Source organism: Pleurodeles waltl, chromosome 5 (genome assembly GCF_031143425.1).
Source record: "Pleurodeles waltl isolate 20211129_DDA chromosome 5, aPleWal1.hap1.20221129, whole genome shotgun sequence".
NCBI lineage: Eukaryota > Metazoa > Chordata > Amphibia > Caudata > Salamandridae > Pleurodeles > Pleurodeles waltl.
In genome coordinates this window covers 1,240,974,519-1,240,987,650 of record NC_090444.1, presented here as the reverse complement: position 1 = coordinate 1,240,987,650, position 13,132 = coordinate 1,240,974,519, and positions in this window count along the sequence as shown.

Here is a 13,132-nt window from a genome sequence, read left to right as displayed (position 1 = left end):
ATCACAGAACTCCCCCTGAAGTGACATGAGTCTGCATTTGGTAGGCCACAAGTCCACACATGCATATGCACAGGGAAGACACTTTCTGTACCCACCATGCCAGCCCCTTCATTTTCACTCAGCTGCAAGGGTGAAGTCTGTACTATGGAAGTTGCCTGTAGGGACTCTATGCAGTGAGTCAATCTCATAGGGTGTGAATGTGTTGGTGCATTCAGGCCTAAGGAGTTTACCCTTCAGAAGACACAAATGTGTGCAGTGTTTCATTGTGGTCACATCACAGTACATGTTGCTGGAGCAAGGAATACCTGATGTCAGTAGGCTTGCTTAGTCATTGTAGGCCATGAGCAGGGTAGTGGGTCAGTTTGCAGATGGATACAAACATCTGTATTCATGTCCCTGTACTTATTGGCTTGTGTGCTTTACACTTGTGGTGTTTTGACAAATTGCAAAATTTTAGCTTGGTGTTTCTGAGATGTGTGTGACACAACCATTTGTGCCAAAACTTGCGATTGTAATCTCTTGATTTGTCTCTTGCATCCATACAGGTAAATGCCCATCAGAAAAACAAGATATAGAGAGCCATCACCTGGAAGGTGCAGACCCTGGTCTACAGCGGTAGAGCCATCACTGGCACAAGAGGTGGGAGGACCTGACACTCCGGGCCCGGAAGATCTCAGAGTCCAGCTGGTGCTGTCCTCCCAATGTGGGTGGTGTGCACATCGAACCATGACCTCCCCTAATGACCTGCATTCTGGCGGTGGCATACCCAGGCCTTGATGGGCATTTGAAGGGAGCACAGCAGCCACAAGGGGGTAAGAACAGGGCATATTCCTGCCTGTCATATTGCCAGGTTAATGTGTTCGGTTGTGACATCTCCCCCTGATGATTAGAGATGAGCCATGTGTGACACAGTAGATGTGTGACTATTTGTGTAGACAAGTCAAGTGGTGTTTACTCATGTGCCTTGCTTATTGGCCCAGGGACCTAGGACACAACTGGGTACAATCCACAAACAAATGACTCTCCAGGGACAACACTTTAGCTGCGTACATTGATCAATCATGTAATGTTATTTTGGTTGTGCGTGTAAATTTTACACTACAGACCATTACTCCTCAGTGCTACAGACCAAAGGAAAGAAAGTGATGTATCACTGTCCTTAGTCATGTGTCTGGTCAAATGAGTATATTGGCATTTGCTACCCAGAGGCTACATGTCTTCAGCGTGTGACAAGTGCTGGTGCCTGTATATATGAAGATGGCCATCATACAGGTGACGGAGCATACATTGTTCTTTGGGTCAGCTACAGATCAATACTTTCCCTTGGTAAGTGGGGAATGTCCATTGACATGGTTTGTGTGCCATGACTGTTGCCAACATTCCTTATGCCTACTTGTTAGCATCTTACCCTTTTTTCTTTTGATAAAATGTGTACACTGCTCTTTCATGCATGGTCTACCTATGTTTATGGGATGATGTATGTCTTCCCTCACATATATATGTGCATGCCAACCGTTGTTTAGAGTAGGACACTTGCACTGAGGGTATATTTCATGTGATGCCACAGGCAGGAGTGTGTCCCCATTGATTGTTGGCTGACACAGCCCTCACCTGTCATTGCTTGTTATTTGGCATGTACAACTGCAGTAGCAATGAGGGACATGATGTATATGACTAGCTACATTGTGCATTTCCATGCCATAGATGTGGCATCATGTGGAAAAGTGCACTTCACATGTGTACTGAGGAAGGTTTGTAACCTGACTGTTGACATGAATCAAGGACTAACTTGCAGTTATGTTGATATCATATGTATTTGGGTGCACCCATTCATCCACAGACATCTGGGTTTGTAGGACCTAAATGGAGACAGTGATGCAGCTTCCCATTGGGCAACATGTTTAGGCCCTTCTACTAGTCCTTGCAAATCTCTGTGCCTCTCCACCATACAAAGGATTAATGACATCTTTTAATGCAATTAGACTATGTCATTGTAATGGGTGCCAGACAGTGGTGATTTCACTTGGGCTTGCTGATTCATTGTCTTGTGGATTTTAGGGACATTTCTCCCTGACATTTAGCACATTTTGTCTACATTGATCTACAGTGTCCATTTCTATGCCAAATGTGTAGCATATTTGGGCAACATTAGTACTATCTTCATGACTCCATTGGGACAAATTTCATGTTGGTGAAATGTGCATTGTTGATAGATTTTCAGTGTGACATGAGTATTTCCATGTCACCTTCTCCAGACTACTGTGCTGCTGTCAGCAACATGTCATGATTTTGGAGCATCATTTCTTCTTATTATTAATAGTGGTATTGTGTATGTGACAAATAGATGTCTGCATGTCCTTGCGTGGGATCTGTGGGAATGAAGTTGACATTGGGCTACTATTGCATGACAACCGTTAACTGAGACATGCTCCAAATGGCAAACATTGAAGGTAATGCGGTCTTCTACTTGTTCAATGATTACAGTGATTGCACAACTTCAGCTATGCAATTGTAGTTGTCTGAGATCCAGATTTTCCAATGAGCAACTGTTGACAGTTCAGATGGAATGCATGCATATGGTGTGGTACATGTAGGAGCCACTTTGTTGTAGTTTGTTGCTTGAGCCGACATGACATCATGGTAAAGTGTCTAATCACAGCTGTTGTTCAAGTGTGTTCCTAAACATGTGGTGACCCTCTTCCTCTTTGCATTTGCAGCATTATCCAAGACAAGCGAAGGAGACAGGGCACAACCAAGTGGATAAATAACTGGCCACAGTACCTCCAGTCAAGACATCACCGACATGAAAGGACCCAGTGGCCAGAAGGGTGAGAGGAGTACTACAGAGGAGACAGCATCAATGTCTTCATCAGATTCTACCTCCAGTGGCAAATACCTAGTGGTGGCAGACCCATTAGGACCTTCTCCTGTACCATCTTTGTCTTTCTCGCTGGGTGTGAAAATAGGTGAAAGAGAGTGTATCTGGGTGTGAGAGTGGCTGTGAGAGTGTGTCTTAGTGGGTCTGTGAGTGGGTGTGTGAGGGTTTCAGTGGGTCTGCGAGTGAGTGTGTGGGATTCTGAGTGGGTCTGTTATTGAGTGCATGAGTGTCTGAGTGGGTCTATGAGTGGGTGTGTGAAGGTCTGAGTGGAACTGTGAGTGGGTGTAAGAGGATCTGAGTGGGTCTGTGAGTGGGTATGTGAGTGTCTGAGAGGGTCTGAGTGGGTGTGTGAGAAAATGATTGAAAGGAAGAATTGAGAGAGAGAGAGAAAGAAAGAGAGAGAGATGGAGAGAGAAAAAGATTTTTAGGCTTTGATGTATGATATACTTGAAATGAGATATTTGGACAAAGTGTGGGATTACAGTTCTGTATGAACCTTAAACTTTTGAAGTTTACAAGAAATTAAAGAAGGAAAATGACCATGGGTACACCTGGAGTAGATCCCTCAAATTTCGGTGTGAGGGTCTGTGACCTTAAACTTTAAGCCATAGGGGACTCCTTACTGTCATGCTTCCAGATATACCTATGACAGTCAACCCACGCATGTCATTGGAAAGAAATGTGAATGTTTCATCACTAGAAAAGTTAAAAGTTTAACACTCAAAGCACTAGTAAATAAACAAACACACTGCCAAGTGATACTAGGAATTGAACCTTCAGCCTACTGAGTGACAGCACAAGACCTTGCACATTAGTCCAGAAGTGACTCTGTGCTGCTCTGTTTCCAAATGTAACTATAACACTTTTACCAAATATTGTGCTACTCTGACCCTTACAAGGTACTGTATTGCGAGACCATTACAATAATAATCTCTCTCTTCCATCACTTTATGGGATAGAAGAAAGAGAGAGTGAGAGGACCACGGAATCCCCAACACCTCCATGGTCCTAGCCAGCATTCCATGTCCTGTGGGAGCCTGCATTGCTCCCACTTGCAGGAGGCTGCTGTAAACAGCATCACCCTACTTTCAGGATCAATGTTTTCATCTGTTTCCTTACATGGTTAAATACTTATTTTCGTGCAAGGAAACTGATGACAGCTCTCACTTGCAGAAAGTGAAGCGTTTGCTTTGACTTGGGGGGAGCAATCAGAGCTCCCTCCAAGTCAGAGCAAACAGCTATATCCTGAGGGTGAGCACTCTGGGACAAAGCAGGAGCTGGCCCTAGAGGGTTGCGGTCCACAGGGCCATCATTGGGATCACAAGGGCATCCGCACGGCACCCCTCCAATTCTGGATTTGCCCAAGGGGGGTGGTTGTCCTCAGGGCCAGGGGTCTGAAACAGAACCCCCTCCTTGTTGTATTTTAACTCCTGGGAGTTGGTGGTCCCCATGGCTGCAGGGGGCTTGGGCAGCCCCCCACATATCACTTTACATTGTCCCTGGGAACGTAGTGGTCCCCAGGGCTGCGGAGGGGGCCACACAGCACCCTACATATTATGGAAAGTTGTCCCTGGGGAGATGGCAGCCCCTGGGCCTGAGCGGTTCCACAGGACCCCACCTACATTGCCCCGGGGAGGTGATGGTCCCTGGGGTGCAGGGGGTCATCCTAGGGAGGTGGTGGTCCCCATGACTTCCGCAAGCCCCAAAGGGGGGCCCAATTTATTTTTGGCATCCCCCCAGGCCCTAGCCCACCCAGGGGCTTTAGCAAAAGAAAAGGATGGGAAACCACCCTTTTTATTTTAAATGTCATTGAATCTGCGTATCTGGATTGGCAGATTTTCCCAATGTTTAAAAAAAAATGCATTTAGCCTTGGTGGGGTCTATATGGGGCACCAGCACCAGGACTAAGGGGTCAGGGTGCACTTACCCAGCCCCTTTTCTTTTTTTTCACTTTTTTTCTGGGACTCAGTTGGAGCCAAGTCCCAAGATGGCTGCTAACACTTCCTGCTTGAAGTGTTGGCAGCCAATCAGATATTAGCATGGGGATAGTTGGATCCATGGATGATCTGCATCCCTATATATCTATATTTTTTAATCTCTAATTTCTTCAAAACTACTAAACAGATTTACACCAAATCACAAAAAAACATGTTTTTGGGGCCAAGATCTAGCTTTCTGCCAACTTTGGTGTAATTCCATTCAACGGTTCGGGCTGCTCAAACTTTGAAAAATCCTATAATATAGAATAGGGAAAAAGTGTTTTGGGACCCCCACCCCCTTTTTTTTGGCCCCTGCTTGACAGGTCACTCCAAAACTTTCTAGAAAGCAGCTGATCTGAACAAAGTATACGTTTGGAAAATTTTGTGAAGACGACCCCACCAAAGTTATTAGCAAAACAATAAACGCTCAGTCCGCCGTAGTTCCTAACTATAACTTCTTACTGGCAGCTGCCATTAGGTTATATATCTAGACCTAAATCAAGAAAATAGTCCTAACTATACCTACCTAGTGGCGAGTGGCAATATATAAAACCTAGCGACACCACTAGGTAGTTATAGTTAGGGCCATTTTCTGGCTCTAGATATATAATCTAATGGCAGTTGCCAATAAGTAGTTATTGTTAGGACCTATGGCCCGATTACGAGGCTGGTGGTCTCAAGACCGCTGCCCTAGTGGTGGCAGTCTGACTGCCATAGTACAAGGTTGGCGGGCAGACCCACCAATCTACTGCCATCCCTGCCAGGATCACTAATCCCGACAGGCTGCCAGCGGTCCTGGTTGTAATCAGCCAGGGCAGAGCTGAACTGAGCGCCACCTTGCTGATTACAACCTTGTTCTCTATCAGCCTTTTCATGGCAGTCTGACTGTCAGGAAAAGGCTGGCAGAGAACACGTGCGGGGCCACAGGAGGGTCCCTGCACTGCCCATGCTCACGGCATGAGCAGTGCAGGGGTCCCCCTCCCAGCACCATTGAAATGTGCACTGTCTTGATTCCGACCCATCAGCCCAGTGGGAAAGCTGTAATAGAGCTGCTGGGGAGACCACCAACTCAACAGTGGTCTCCTTACCACAAGTCTGGAGGTCGGCTTTCTGACCGCCATAGGTAAAGCATTTTTTGTTTTGCCAATTACTTTAATGCTGTTTGACAAATCTTCATGAAATTTTCAAAACAAATATGACAATAGTTCCGCTGCTGTCTTGAAACTTGTGGGGTGATCCGTCAAGTTGGGTTAAAAAAAAAGTGTAGGACAGAGATTTGATTGGCTGCCAACACTTCAACCAGGATGTGTTGGCAGTCATTTTGGGACTAGGCTACAGCCGAGTAACAAAAAAAAGGTTAAAAAAAAAAGAAATGGGAGCAGCGTAGGATTACCCTGACCTCCTAGTCTTGGTACTGGGGTCCCTCTGGGACCTTGACAGGGCAAAATAAAAACATGTTTTGTAGAATTTTTGGCAAAATTCTCAGAGGATCCACAAATCCTCTGAAAATTCATTAAAAAAACATGAGTGGTCTCCCATGCTTGTTCTCAATTTAGACCCCGGGTGGACCAGGTCCCAGGGGAACTGGGTCAATTTTTTTAAAAAGAGGGTGTGCGTAGGGCCTCTTTTGAGCCCCAGGTACCACCCCCTCTCCCGCGCTTTATAGAAAAATCATAGGAGGGCGGCGTAGACCCCCTTTTATTAGGGTCTTCTGAACCCTGGTAGTACTACCTCCCAGGGCTGTATTTAAAAAAAAGGAGGGGGCCACATGGACCACCCTCATGTGACTTTAATATGTCCTGGGGCTCATATATCAAAGATACAGGGGGGCCACAAAGAACCCCTGTCTCCTGGGAACTCGACCACCCTGGGGGAAAATACATTTTTAAAACAGGAGGTGGGCTGCGCACCCGCTCCCAGGCAATATGGCCCTGAGAACCACCACTCTTCCTGAGATCAGCCTATGCCAGTTAAAGGAGGGGGTCATTTGGCACCCCTCCGGGAGCCATAAATGGCCTTGAGAACTGTCACTCCCTAGGGCCAGATCCTTCTATCTCCTGAGATGCCTGCCCTCGGGAGGTAGCTGCTTGCTTTTGCTTGGCAGTAGCTGTGACAACTCCCGCCAAGAGAGAGTAAACATTAACTCCACTCCCTGCAAGGAGGAGCTGTCAATTTGCTCCTGCTCCCTGCGAGCGGAGACTTCATCTGTTTCCTTGCCTGCTGCAATGCGGGACAGGAAACATATGAAAGATTGCTCCAGCACACAGGAAGCGGCATATTTAGCAGCTCTCTGCGATCAGGAGCAATGCTGGCTCCCGCAGGAAGCGAGGAGACGGCAGGGACTGTGGTGGCCTTGAGGCTATCTCCATGGTCCCCATCATTACAAATTGGGTGCCCTGGGTGGTGCCAGGGCACCCAGGAAGACATGGCTGGGCCTGGGGCATGGGCTCCCCAGAGCCGTATATGGCCCAAGAGGGGGGCTGTGAAGCCCCCTCCCAGTTTTAAATATGCATTTGATCCCAGGGAGGTGGCTGTCCCCAGGGCCAGGGGTGCACACAGCCCCCAATATGTTTATTTATTTAGCCCCAGGGAGGTAGTGGTCCCCAGGGCATGTTAAAGCCCCAAGTTGGGGGTCCACACAGCCCCTCTCCTTTAAAAAAAAAAAAGACAATGGGGCGATGGTAGTCCCTGGGGGCAATGAGTCCAATGGAGGGGGTCCACACTGCCCCCTCACATATTTTATTAAAGCCCCATGGAAGTGGTGGTCCCTGGGGCTAAAAAGAGCCCTACGAGGGGGGCCCCGCTATGCCCCCCACCTTCTACTTTTTAAAATACCCACATGCCCTCAGACCTGGCCCACCCAAAGGCCAAACTGAAAACAAGTGTGGGAGGAGGCACTTGTTTTTGTTTTTTTTATTTTATTTTTGCAGCAGATTTGTGAATCTTCTGCAATTCTGCAGCAACATTTAAAAAAAACCAGCTTTTTTGCTGGGGGGTAGGGGGGAGGGCAGCACCAAGCCTAGGAGTTTAGGGTATTCCTACCTACCCTGCCCTCTTTTGTTTCCCCAAGACTGTGCTTGGTACAGGGATTGCCTGCTTAATCGGGTTTTGGCCACCTCTCGAAGGTGTATTCCTTTGACTAAATTACTCAATTGAATTCTATTTATCATTACTACATGGCTACATATGGGGCAAAAATCATTGAACATCCCCTGAAGAAATAGGACACTTCCGCAATATAATTCAATTAACAATAAAAAAGATTCAAACGTTTTGCTGTACATTGCTTATAATCTTTGAGATCTTTCTCGTTCCATCTCTAATGACAATTTGTAACACTAGATTGTCTGAAATGTAAAGTCCTCCTGAAATGTGATCACTTTTCACAGTTTTGCTACTTATACTAATAATAATGTAGTCAAACATTGGTGTTTGGACAAAATATAAAATATAAAATATTGTGATACAAAAATAGTGTCAAGAATATCGTGATGTCAAAAATATCTTCAATAGGGACATGAAAGGTAAGATTATTGTTTTGAGAACTGTTTTTAATATTCTTGTAAAAAATATTGTTTCTGGAAATATCATTGTATAGAATATCGGGTGGAAGTGTTATTTTGTATGTATTTTATTGTAGTGTGCTATATGTTTCATAATTTTCTTATTTGAGTGTTTAGTTGATCATTTAATACCTTGGAAACCTTTGACATTTGTATTTTTAGCTGTTTCAAAGTGTAAAAGTAATGTACACATATTTGTTTTTAGTAGTGGGATGTTGAGATTTAAGGGATAAGGGTGGCAAGACTTTAAAAGAGTTAATTTAATTTCAATATAATATTAATTATTTTACCACTATGAAAAAAATATTATAAAATCTAAGAATGCTTTGTGTTACATTGATAATTTTTATAGTCAATAGTTTATAATTATTTGTAATGTATATATACATTTTATTTAATGTAAAACTATATTCTATCATAAATATTAAAGCAATGTTTTAAATTATAGCAAATGTGGTAACATTTAAACTATGTAAAAAATACAAATAATAATGTAAAGTGTTTGTATTTTTTTACATATATCTAATATGGCTAATTGTTGTTACATTTTATAGCATTTTAAGTATTTTCTAAACGTTGAAAATGATAATGCCATTGTAATTTTTTTTTAATATTTTTAATTTTATATTTACATTTATTATAAAAGTTTTTTAAATAGTGTCTAAATTGTGAAAATGGAACAAATATATATTATTTATGATGCATACATTTATATTTTGTTGTATATTTATATTTATAGGTCTATTCATGATACATTTACTACACAAAAGTTTGAGATTGAGGTTTTTTAATATGTTCACTGTTGAAGGAAGTTTTGTTCTTGGGAATGTATTTTCTGCCTGTGCCAAGTGCATGGGCCATCTTGGTGCCCCCTGCCGGCCTTTTTATGGCAGTGCTACTGCCATGAAATGGCTGGCGGTGAATGAGGTCGTAATCTCCAGGGGAGTGCTGCTTACAGCACAGCCCTGGCTGATTAGGGCCACCACCTACCACCAGGCTGCCTGATCCCTGATCCTGGCTGAGCTGGAGGTTCCCCCATGGCCCGACCAACAGGGTTGAAATATGGCAGTCCGACTGCCACATTGGCGGCAGTCCAACTGTCATACGCAAGTCTGGCGGTCTAGTGACCGCCAGAATCGTAATGAGGGCCTATGTCTGAAACGGCAAGCCTTAAGAGCTGATCCAGTTGTAAGTCTATCAGCTTATTTCTGAGTTTACTCTTCAACAGTCCCACTGTGCAAAACAAACTTTCACAAACATACAAATTACTTTCTGGGTCACTATAGAAAGAACATGAAATTTGTCAAAAGGTATAATGTTCCAGAATTCTTCTGGTGACTGCCCCAAAAAAGATGCTTTGAGAGATTAAGGGGCATATTTATACTCCGTTTGTGCCGAATTTGCGTAGTTTTTTTCGACGCAAATTCGACGCAAAACTAACTCCATATTTATACTTTGGCGTTAGACGCGTCTAGCGCCAAAGTTCATGGAGTTAGCGTCATTTTTTTGTGTGAACACCTTCCTTGCGTTAATGATATGCAAGGTAGGCATTCCCGTCTTAAAAAATGACTGCGATGCATATGCGTCGTATTTATACTCCCGGGCAAAAATGACGCCCGGGAGTGGGCGGGACTAAAAAACCCACATTTGCGCCGGATTTTAGCGCCTGGGTCAGGGCAGGCGTTAAGGGACCTGTGGGCTCAGAATGAGCCCAGAGGTGCCCTCCCAAGCCCCCAGGGACACCCCCTGCCACCCTTGCCCACCCCAGGAGGACACCCAAGGATGGAGGGACCCATCCCAGTGAAGAAAAGGTAAGTTGTGGTAAGTATTTTTTTAAAAAAAAATTTTGGCATAGGGGGGCCTGATTTGTGCCCCCCTACATGCCACTATGCCCAATGACCATGCCCAGGGGACAGAAGTCCCCTGGGCATGGCCATTGGGCAAGGGGGCATGACTCCTGTCTTTGCTAAGACAGGAGTCATGTTAATGGCATCTGGGCGCCCCAAAAAATGGCGCAAATCGGGTTAAGACAATTTTTTTGCCTCAGCCTGACTTGCCCCATTTTTGGACGCCCAAACGCCATTTTTCCCTACGCCGGCGCTGCCTGGTGTACGTGTTTTTTTTTAACGCACAACAGGCAGCGCCGGTCGGCTAACGCCGGCTAACGCCATTCAATAAATACGGCGCCTGCATGGTGCTTCAGAATGGCGTTAGCCGGCGCTAATTTTTTTGTCGCAAAACTGCGTTAGCGCAGTTTTGCGTCAAAAAGTATAAATATGGGCCTAATTGTGTTGCATGTCTATCAGCTCCATTTATGCTTGCGATATTTTCATGCCAATAAGTTCAACAACATCAAGATTTTGTGTATTCACCATCCAGGGGGTTTTAATCAGCCTGAACAGAGGGCTGATGACTCAATTGAAAAAATTGCCTTTTGATCTTTCTGGAAATTTCTTCTAGACGTGCACTAAGGTTTAGTATTGGCAGCATTTCTTGTGCATTTGGAATCCTCTGCGTCACAGCCACCAGTGTTGGGAAGTGGGTGAAGTCAGATACATCCAGTTGTTCTTTGAATAGCGCAAGCTTACTCTCAAATCAGTAAATACCATTCATTGTGGAACACACAAGCTGTTGTTTGCCCTGCAGCATCAAATTAAGAGCATTGAAGTGTGCAAATAGGTCTTAAAGAAAATGGAGCGTTATAAGCCATTTCACATTGTTTAATTCTGGGAATGATTGACCTCTACTGTTTACAAAACGCTCAATTTCAGGGAGCAAAGCAATTAACCGCTCCAGAACATTGCCTGTGCTTAGCAATCGCACTTCAGTATTCATCAAGAGGTCTGTATATTCATCTTTGGAATCCTGCAACATAGCTTTAAAGTCTATGATTAAGGGCTTTGGCACAAATAAAATTAAAAATTTTCACTGCAATCTTTAGGACGTCATTCAGTTCTCTGTGCTTTAATTTTGCGCACAAACCTCTTGGTGAATAATGCAGTTGTAGTCTAACGCAGTCTGTCTTGTGAGCTTCTTTTTAAGCAAAGATACAAATCCTTTGTCATGGCATACCATGGCATGAGCCACATCTGTTGTGATGCTGACAAGAAGTTCCAGTGGTATGTGATGTGTTTCAAAGTAGTTGCAGATGCTTTCCAGTATATCATCTCCTCTTGTGTGCCCTTGCAGTGGTAGAAGGCACATCAGCTCTTCTTTGTGAAGAAGTGATTTGTTCAAATACCTCTCCCAAACTAATAACTGGGCCAAATCACCTATATCTGTGGACTCATCCATGGCAATGCTGAAGAATGGTGACTCTGACTGCTTTGATCACCTGCACCGGGATGTTTTGAACCATTACCTCTCTTCTGCATGCACATGTGGAATCCGATTGCTGTACTGTGCCAATTTCTTTTGAAATGCTGGCTTTGTTGCTATAATTTTCAAACACAATTTTGGCTGCTGAAAGGAAACATTTCTTCACAATTTCAGAGTCTTAAAAATCGCTATTTCCGAATCGCAATTGGCCTTGATAATACATCTGGCCCTTTGTTTTGCAACTCGCAATTTGCGATTCCAAGGAGGATCGCAAATTGCGAGTGGCAAAACAAAAGTTCGAATATCTGGCCCTTTGTTCACTAAGGTTCTGAATGTGTGCCTCTTTTTCGCGGATTCCAAATCTCTGCAACTGTCAAGTGAGTTCACAAAAGGAGAATATGGTGTAATTCTGTGAGTTGACAGTAATGTATGCTGAAGGATGTCTCAGAGCATGTTGTTTTTACTGTTGTAGATATACATATTTTACATTACTTTTCAATTAAATGTTCCGGTGAATGGCTTGTTATGTTTGGGGAGCAAGTAGCATATTTTGCATGATGCTTCTGTAACAGCTTCAGATTCTTTAACCTGAGCAATGAAGCGCTTCAGCTGGGAAAGAAGCGAATGCTTTAATACTGCAATGGGAAGTAATCAGTATATCCTGTGTGAACAATTTTTTAGTGCCGCTCCAGGTTATAACTCTTAAGGACATTTACTTTCTCTTTGCAAAGCAAAGAGGTTGCTTTCTCTTTGGCCATTCAACAAACAAGTACTCTTCTTCCCATGCTGCCTTGAATAACCTGTGTTCATGCTGTATAGATCTGGGTTGTTTGCAAGGATTGGTAATTGGAATGTAGGCCATTGCAGAGCTCTCCAGCAGGTTTGCAAAAAGGACCAGTAATCAGATTTCCCCCACGCAATCGAAGGTCTGCCGCCCTCTCACAATTGATGGACCTATGCCGCCTCACAACAGAATGACCAACAACGCATCTCGCTACAGACCTCCGTGAGCAACCCCAAAGTAATGTTTTGTTTAAACATACAAAGTGATGTGTTAAAAAATAACCATGCACATCCTGATTAAACATGTAGTTGTTAAAATACATGCTGGCCTTGGTCCATTCCCACAGAAGCATGTTATAAAAGGGATTTTTTGCAATTATGCTTGCACCTTGATAGGCATCATAGTTTGATGGTTAAAAGGCACCCCACTTGGCCACATTTTTTAAGCCTGTCTCATGATGGGCACACATGACCTAATGTTGAAGAGTCCCTAAAGGCCTTCTCAGGTTTCTTGGGTCCTGATTAATATTTCTAATGTGATACATGTATGTACCCCTAATAAATACTATTTTCTTCAGTAACTGCAAATCTCAACAAGTGTTTATGCTCCC